General features: G+C 65.7%; 1 protein-coding gene across 2 annotated transcripts in view; it reads left to right on the top strand.

Annotated features, from left to right (window-relative positions):
* RXRA (retinoid X receptor alpha) overlaps positions 1–5,806 on the top strand; it is a 58,171-nt gene that overhangs the window by 7,820 nt on the left and 44,545 nt on the right. The gene's annotated exons all lie outside the window — the stretch shown is intronic.

Raw genomic sequence — 5,806 nt, 5'->3', positions numbered from 1 at the left:
CCCCCCCCCCCCCCCCCGCCCAGCACAGAGCTGTGAGCTGAGCAGCCAGGACTCGAACCCAGATCTGTGGGCTGTGGGACACCTGTGTTCACCACCTGTGGGGATGCATGAGGACAGGCCAGCCTCGTGGTCACTCATTCACGTCTGCTGCCTCCTGGCCGCTTTCTTCTTATGCGACATCTCTTTGTAGAAGAGGAGATAAAGGCTCAGAGGGGTTGTGCAGCCTTCTTGGGGTTGCACAGCTTGTCAGCACCTTAGGGCCTCCTTGGAACTTGGTGCTTGCTCAGCTGGTTCTTAAGGACTGTGGTGAATCCTGCAGCCTGTATTGGCCCTTTCCCACCTCTCATCCCCAGTCCATTTGGTCTTTATTCAGTGCCTGCTGTGTTCCAGGCCCCAGGCCAGGCCCCAGGGATGCCTGGTGAACCAGTTGTGGCTCCAACCCTTGGAGGCCCCAGACCTTGGCAGTCTCAGACTAGTGGGCTGGGGACACCCTGTGGTGTTGTGAGTGCCCTGTTGAGGGTATGTAGTAGAAGACATCCCTACCCTGGCTGGGAGAATCAGGAGGGCTTCCTGGAGGAGGTGTTGTTTAAACGGGGTTGGAGTGAGCCAGGAGAGGTGTAGGGGGAGTTTCAGACCCAGGAAGCAGCCTGTCCAAACCTAGAGGTGAGAGAGCTGGTGTGTTTCTGGAAATGACTCGGTTCCCAAGCCTGTGGGTGGAGAGTGGGCAGGCTCAGATTGGGGAGGGCCAGGGGCGCCGAGGTCTGGCGAGGAGGAGGGCGGGAGGTGGCTCTCATGGCCTGCGTTGGCCTGGGCGCCCAGGAGACCTTCCTGCTTCCAGAATGACAGTGGCATCTGGGCACTCAGCTGGCCCAGTCCTGGTCTGGGAGATGGGTGAGCTTCTTGGGGGGAGGCTGAGGGGTCTCCTGGTGGGCCTCGGCCCAATCTGGAGCTCTGGGGTTGGGATGCTGAGGCAGGTTGGTCCTAGGTAGCTGGCAGAAGCTTCAGGCAGGCCCTGGCCCAGAGTCACCCCCAGTTCATCTCAGGGTTAGCCCAGGGACCACTCGGATGGGTTGACATTAGAGCTCGGGCCCGAGTGGTGCTGGTCAGCTGTCTCATAGACGAGAACACAGGTGGGGCGACGAGCAGGTGTGGGGCTGGGCGGGGGACCCCCAGCCCTCTTAGGGCGCCTTCCAGCCCACTCTGGGGGAACCTTTGAAGGGCTGGGGGGCGGGTGGGGTTCCGGAGGAAATCAAATCCGTGTTTGGCCTGGAGAGCGCTTTTGGTGGGAGAATTTGTGGCTGATGGGGGAAATGCTGAGATTCTGTAAAGCAACCTTTACCTCCCCCTGCCCCCCCCACCCCCACCAAAAGAGAAAACAAAACTCAAGCACCCTGCAACGCTGTTACCAAAACCAAAGAAAGTCAAAACCAGCCACTGAGTCCCACCCACCCAAGGTTAGCTTGCTGGCTGCCTTTTCCCTCCGCGTGTAGACAGATAACGGCCCATCTTGGTGTTTATTATGCTTTAAATAAAAATGAAATACAGATTTTCAGTGTCTATAAAGCTGAGGTCTCCAGTGGCAAGGCGAGACGCCCCCTTCCTTTTGGTGGAGGAAAAGGAGGCCTTTGGTGTGGGGGGTTAGGCCCTCCCATGGCCGGTGGAGGAGAGAACCGCTTCTTGGAGACTCTGGACCCAGCACCCAGGAGGATCCTGTGCCAGCCACAGCCCCCCAACCCTCGAGCACTGCCGACTCCCCTGAGGGCATTGCCAGGTGGGGGGATTCAGGGGCTTCTGGGCCCCCAGCAGGGCGTGTGTGTGTGCGCACGGCCGTCTGTGCTACCCGTCTCGGTGTCTCCATGCCCTGTGGCGTGGAGGATCCCGCCATTGCCCGCTGTCTGTCCCCCTGCTGGCCCGCTCTGCTCACCTCCCTCAGCCCCGCACCTTGTGCCCAGGCAGCCTTGGACCCCTGTCTCGCCTGCACTGACCCAGCTGGGTGGCCTTGGGCAGGTTGAACTTTGTGTCTCCAAGCTTCACTTCTTCTGTAGAAAGACAGTGATGCTTGTAGAATTTCTGAAAGAGCTGGATGAGCTACACACTCTGAAGTGCTCAGTGTGGGCTCCCGGGCACTGGGCATTCAGGAAATGCTGGCAGTGCCCCTGCCTGGCTGGCGTTTAGCAGTGGGCCTTGGGGCGCTTGGGGGAGGGACCCGGCCAGTTTTGCGCAGCCTCTGGGACCTGGTTGGGGACAGAACCCCAGGCTTGCTGCTTCCCAGCTGTGGGCCCAGGGGGCCCCGCCCCTGTTCCCTTGGGCCCCCAGGCGGTGTGGGCACTCACAGCTCTCCACGGGCACTGGTGGTCATCTGTCGGGTTGTTTGTTGGTAGGCTAGCTGGCTACCCTCCCGCTGTCGCTGTGGGCCGTTCCCCAGTGCAGGGGTCGCGGCCTGTCCTGGTGACCCCGCTGAGCAATGAGCAGGTGAGAATGGGGGTAGCCCGGGTCCCCGCCCTCCAGGGCCGTCGGGTTGAGGCCCAGAGCGGTGCAGGGTTCCCCACGTCGAGCCCCGCCGTGGGGCGGGCCCCGTTTGGAGCTTGCCCTGGGCTCTGGGGTACAGTGTGCTCGCGGTGAAACGCACGCATCGCCCACGTTCAAGGGCACCCAGAGCGAGAGCTGGCCCCCGTCAGCCCTGGCTCACCTCTTTCACTTTGCTCCCCTCAGACTTCATGGGAATGGGCTGTCGGGACCCGCTCTTCACGCGGCCCTGGCCCGGGGGTGCGTCTGTTTCTTTGTTTCATCCCGGGAGGCAGGGCTCTGCCTTTGACAAGTTCACCGTCAAGTTCACCGTGTGTGTGGCCGGTTAACCCGTCCACGTGTGTCGCTGGGCCTCTGTAGGCCGGGCCCGGGGCTGCCACGGCTGGGGAGCATATGTTCAGGGGCAGCGCTGTGCCCAGGGGTGTCAGGGTTGCCCTGCACACAGGTTGGGTGCTTCATATCCTATTGTTAACCATGCAGAGCCCGGTGGCGGATGAAGGCCCGGGGGTTATGTGCCTCGGGGGGATGTGGGGTGTCGGCCCCTGTCCCCACGCCCCATCGCCTGCCTGTGCAGGATCTGGGGGAGTGGGGAGCCCCCTGTCTTCCAGAGATTTATCGTGTTCACCTGCGAGTCTGAGTTCTCCCTTTTTCTAGTCCTCTGTGTGTGTGTGTGTGTGTGTGTGTGTGTGTGTGTTTTCGTGGGTCACGGACCCCTGCTGCCCAGACCAGCCCGTGTCCCGGGAACCCGTCCCGTCCCCTCGGGCGGGGGAGGTGGCAGGTGCTGAGAAGGTGCCTGTGTGGCTGGGGGCTGGGGGCTGGGCGGGGCTGTGGGCGCCCGGCCACCCTGGGGGCCGAAGCCCACGGCCCTCCCCACACCCTGCCCTCCCAGATGGGGGCTGCACGGCGGACGGTGGTGCCATGGGTGCCGAGCAGGTTTCCCACTGACTGCGTTTGGGGATTAGAAGCAGCTCAGCAGGAAGCTGGCAGCCGCGAGCCTTCTGGGCAAGGCAGGGAGGGGCCGAGGGCGCGGGCTCCGGGAAGAGGCTGGGGAGAGGGGGACCGTGGGTGCCAGGCCACACCGGCCTGCTTCAGGGGCGCATTCTGGGACGGGTGCCGTCGTCATGGGGAGAGAGGCGTGCTCTCCATCGGCTGGGGCCACGCAGGGAAGCCGTGTGATGGTTGTGTGCAGGTCCCTGGGCCGGGGCGGGGTCCTAGCCCCCGAGCAGTTTCACTCTTGTCTCCCGAGGGGCCACACACTCCTGTCTCTGGAGGGTGGAGCAGGGAGAAGAGGTGGCCCGTTCCTGGTGGCCTGCAGGGAAACGAGGATGCTTCCCTGGCCCCCCATCCCCGTGGAGCTGTCCCCGGGGGTGGGGGTGGGGCTGTTGATGCCCGTCCAGACCGTGGCAGTGCCCGGGGGCAGGTGTGAGGTGTAGCTCTCCCTGTCTCCCCGGCTGGCTGAGACGTGGTTCACCAACGTCGGTCGAGAGCTCCGTTGCAGCCAGAGGTGGGGCGCTCCGACCCCCGCGTGCTTGCCCTGCTCCGCTCCGGAGGGCAGCCTGGAGCCGGGTTTGTGGAGGGAGGCTGGTTCCCCCCGCACACCGAGGGCTCTGGACCCCAGAGGTGCCGCAGCCTCACCGTGTGTCTATCTGCCTCCGGGATCCCGCGGACGTCCTGCCCACGGGTGGCCCTCTGGGCCCCGCCCGGCTGCCTTGTGAATCCCCTTGAACCGAGTGCAGGGGGGGAGCCAGGCCATCCTTGGCCGTGACTTTGTTTCGTTTCCTCGAGTCGGCTTGTCCTGCTCCATCCTGTGCCCGGAAGAGAGGCCGGCCCCTGCCTCGGTGGGGCCCCTCGCCCCTCGCCTTCCCTCCGGCGGGGGTGGGCCCCGCTGACGTCCGTCCAGCAGTCATAGCAGCTGTAGCCGCTGACGGTCGCTGGCCCAGTGGCACAGCTCCCGCCTCGTGCAGCAGGAGTGGACCTGTTTGCTGTTCCCTGTCCTCCTCCTTGTCCCTGCTGTGCTCTTCCTGGGCCCTTGGCCTTTATTTCCCCTTCTGACCCCGCCACCGTTCACCCTGCCCCCGGGGGTCTGTCCCCACTTCCTGTGGGCTTCCCGGTTCCTGCTGCTGAGGGAGCGGTGTCCATGCCTGCGGACTGAAGGGGGCACAGACTGCCTCAAGGCGGGTGCCCAGCACGGGGGGCTCCTGGGGACTCCCGGGCCAGGGCCTCCCTTGCTCTCTGGCCGCGGCGGCACAACGGGGGAGCCTGAGGAGGGCCCCGCCCCGGATGGTGGGTGGGCGGTGGCCCTTCTGTGTCGGAGGCCCGCTCCAGCCCTTATAGCTGCGGTGTGGCCGCCCTCTTAGAGGCGTTTGCCACGCTCCCCTGACGGCTGGCAGGCCCTCAGCCTCCCGGCCGTCACCCCTTCTCGGCCCCCCTGATTCCAGGAGGTGACACGACACTCCTGATTGATGACTGAGACCTCGGGCCCGGCCTGAACGCTCTGGCCGAGACCCTCCCTGGGGTGGGCTTCCCTGTGTGGCCCTGGCCAGAGCCTGAGACCCAGAGGCCTGTGGCCTGTAGGGTGCCAGGGCCCATTGGCCTACCTGGCCCCTAGGGTGAAGCTCAGCCTCACAGGGGGAGGGCAGAGGTCCGGACCTGGGTTTGGGGGCCTCAGCGCCCACCCTGGTCGGTGGGCACACTGGCCTCTGGGCTGGTGACTCGAGGAGGGTGTGGGCCCCAGCTCCCAGGCCCTTCCCTGCACCGCTCCCCGGGGCCTGTGGGGTCTTTGGGATCGGGCTCCAGCCCGGCAGGGGCTACAGTTCCTGGGTCACCCGCCTGAGTGTGACCTACCCGGGCCCCTCCTGAGGGCCCCTTGGTGGCCCAGTGCCTGGCCGGCCCCCTCCCGGGTTCCCAGGCCCATCCCGCCGGCCGCCGGCATCAAGTCTGGACAAGTGTGGCGTGTGTGTTCAGGGCGGCCGCCTGTGGAGGGGCCGGAGGTGGCGTGCCGGCCCTGTGAGTCACACGGAGCCTGGGAGCCGGGGCGGCGGGGGCCCGGCCGTGGGCGGGCGTGACAGGGCACGCTGCCGGCCTGGCCCGGGGGACTGGGGGCCGGGGGCTGCCTGCGCCTCCTGGAGGAGCTGGGACAAGGCCCAGATCTGGGGTTGGGGTCTCTGAGACCCAGCCTCCCCTCCCTGGGCTGCGCAGCGGGGGGCGGGGCTCCTGCCTGCGGCCCAGCTCAAAGCCTCACATGGAGCAGACGCTGCCCAGGTGCCTGCCTTCCAGGTGG

This window comes from Neophocaena asiaeorientalis, unplaced genomic scaffold, assembly GCF_003031525.2.
Source record: "Neophocaena asiaeorientalis asiaeorientalis breed wild unplaced genomic scaffold, Neophocaena_asiaeorientalis_V1.1 scaffold78, whole genome shotgun sequence".
Lineage (NCBI taxonomy): Eukaryota > Metazoa > Chordata > Mammalia > Artiodactyla > Phocoenidae > Neophocaena > Neophocaena asiaeorientalis.
The sequence above is the reverse complement of the archived record's forward strand: the minus strand, read 5'-3'. Positions and strand labels throughout refer to the sequence as shown.